This window comes from Saccostrea cucullata, unplaced genomic scaffold (genome assembly GCF_032062105.1).
Source record: "Saccostrea cucullata isolate Sc308-1 unplaced genomic scaffold, CSIRO_AGI_Scuc_v1 ctg1649, whole genome shotgun sequence".
Lineage (NCBI taxonomy): Eukaryota > Metazoa > Mollusca > Bivalvia > Ostreida > Ostreidae > Saccostrea > Saccostrea cuccullata.
Window position 1 is genome coordinate 117910 of NW_026919498.1, and position 3355 is coordinate 121264.

A 3355-nucleotide genomic window follows, 5' to 3' on the forward strand; every position below is an offset into this window, starting at 1 on the left:
TGATCATCAAGCCTGAAATACTTTCAAGGAAATTGATAAGTTTTGTTACAGACAAGAGTTTTTGTATTTCTATATGACTCCCTTTCTTTCTCAATATTATTAACCATTCTATGATTTAAGAATCTTTTTATATAATTCAGAGTAAAATCGATCTAAGCATGTTCATTATTTTTATGACATGGTTAAAAACAAAAACTAGAGTTTATGCATCACCAATCAAAGCATACAGAGGATATAACCATGATTTTTTTTAAGAAATGTTTCTTGGCAAATCAATTTAAATAATTTACATGAAAGTAAACTGCTGTTTAGATGAAGATACACGATTGGCTTAGTTAAAATGTCTCGACTGAGCAAAGTTTTTGATTTGAATTTAATACCAAAACCATAACGTCAGTTTTTCTCGACCTGATTTAAAAGGCCGAGGAATGTTCACTTGACGGGAAAACAATAAGTTGTTTTTAAAAAATGGGAATCTGTTTACCGACTTTGATAGCGAATCTCGGAAATTGTTAATTTAATTTTGCATTCGGCATAAGCAATAGGTAGGTTTCCTGTTTCCCGACCGACCCTATTTTTGTCAGCCAAATTCCTGATCCTATACACTTTTTTTTCGGAAAATTACGTTTCCGTGAACGTTTTTCTTTTTCTTTTCATTTCATTAATATAGTCATAAAATCATGCCTCACAAAATATTTATTGAGAAAAAAATGTAACGAAGTGTCCCTTGTAGAGCCAGTTTTCACATCAGCAATTCTGGAAATGTCAACACTCAGTAGGAGTCAGCATGGGATTGTTTCAAAATTGTGATGCAACATACATCTGATAAAAAACAGGGATGTGCCATCACCCGAAACCCTTGGAGCTACCATTTTGGGGGTCGGGCTAGTGGTTATTTGCACGCAGGTGTAGTCCCTTGGGATAGTAGAAAATAGAACTACGCATACAATACATAGAAAACACAGCCAGTATTTTAACCCATTTTTTGCTATCAAATTGCTATCAAATTCCCAAATAATGGAAATGTGTGATGTTCCTATTGTTCCGTTAGTTAAATCGATAAAACATTTTTACTAATTCATTTTAGGTTACCTGAGTCACTCAGGTGACTTATTCGTATCCATTTTCGTCTTCATCATGCGTTGTGTGCAATGAGTTGTGCGTATGGTGTTAACATATGAATATTTTCAACTTCTTCTCTGGAACTGCTGCCTGAACCTATTTCAAACATTTTTGGCATATAGCATCAATGAGTAAAAATTTTGCTATATAAGTTTTATGATCTCTGTCCCCGTGGGGCCTGGGAAGTAGGACTAAACCCACCAAATTTAATACAATATTTTTTTTCTTTACATCGGAACTTTATACAGTCAAACTGTTGGCGTAATTATAGTAAGCACTTAGTTCTTTACTACAGTTATGAAATTCATGGCCCTGCGGTCAGGTGCTGATGCTGTTTCGGGGCTATGTAGATCATATTGTAAAAATCCAGTATTTCTTACAAAATCTTTTTCTCTACTCCTATGTTTCAAGCAAACTAGGTACATAGTTGTGGTGAGCAAGAGTGCCTTTTCTAAATTTGTGCAATTTGTGGCCCCATTATAGGGGTTAAGGGGGGTTCCATTGATTATAAAGTGAAAGTAAAGTATTTTAATAAACTTTTCTTTTGTGCTCTTATCTATTAAACAAACTAAGTACATTGTTATGATGAGGAAGATTGTCTTTACCAAAATTGTGAAAATCAGGGATTCTGGGTTAGGGGTTATGGTGTTAGAGAGGAGCATCATTGATTATATGCTTAGTAGTGAACACACATTATTTTTTGTAAAATTATCATCAGGCAAATATAAAATATGAATAAGTCACAAATGTAAATATAAGTAATAAGGTATCATTTTAAAACATCTAGACACAAATTGTGCCTAACATTAATTTAATATCAATCTCAATTAACATTGAATTAACTTAAACTTGATGTTAGTTTACTTTCATTTTACATTAACAATAGGCACAAATGGACTGTATCGGGCTATAAATACAGGTCGGTACGAGATCAAATTCACATTTGGGCTTTATGGGATTTCATCTCATGACCAAACAGTATTTATATCCCTATAGATGTTTTGAAATGGCTCCTATTTTCTTAAATTGTCTTGTTTTAAGTAGTACTATTAAAATTATTTAAAATTTGTCCAAATGTTGATTCTACATTTACCTTATGTATCAGATTCAAAATAAGTGTCGAAGAGAAACGTCAAAACAATTCCGGTAAAGTCTTGCCCTGTGGCGATAAACGATACCCAATGTTGTGTTTATTTGAATACTATATAATACATTTAGGATCTCACATTATTTTTTGTTGGATATGTTTTTTATCCAACGTGTTGTGTGTAAGGCTCGGAGATAAAAAACATAACGAGATGGATAACATTCGTATCTAACTACAAATTATGTGAGATTCTTTTTTATCCCATGTTTTACATTTAGTTTTATACACCACATCATCTACATATTGGGCTTATATGTCTCAGTTGATTCGATGAACAAAAGATGTTCTACGTATGTACAATTTCTAAACCGAGGTGAATTATTTACAAACAAGTCGATAAAACAAGTATATTAGCAGTCTCGTTCAGATCATCATTTCCTAAGTTCTATGGTGGATAAGATGCCCTTGTTAGCAAATACAATTGAAATGCTGACTGACGTTTTTCGAACTATTTGTAGGACCATTTATTTATTTACACACTGAATTGTCGACGGATTTTCCATTATTTTCCTAATTATGACAAGGAGAACACGGGCGGATGTGATTGGTCGACAGGGGATGCTCACTCCTCCATGGCACCTGATCCCACATGTGATGTTTCTCATGTCCGTGTTTGCTTTGCTCCTATTTTGTATTGTTTATGGACTTTGAGCTGGTATATTGTTCGTCATCTCCATTTATTTCATAAAGTATTGCCTATATCTGAATGTTTTAAGGCATAGGTCAAAATAGATAGAGACATAAGTATTTAATTTTTTTATGAATCCTTTTGAATTTTAAAGATTTTGTAGTATCTATGACTTTTTGGTCAACCTGTGTAAAACATTCTTATTTTTGAGTACTTGAACTAGCCCATTTCTAAAAGATATATCTATTGTTAAATCGCATTTACACTGTAAAGTTCTTAAGTGTTGTGCTTTTACAATAAAATTATAAATATTGTGTATCTTGTCTTTTCTTTGGTTTTACCTTGTCACTGTGATATTAGGAAAATATTTTTTTTATTTTTTCAATGATATTAAGATCTAATTACATTTAATCTGTTGCATTAAAGTAAGAGATGCGGCAGATCACGGTATTAGGGGG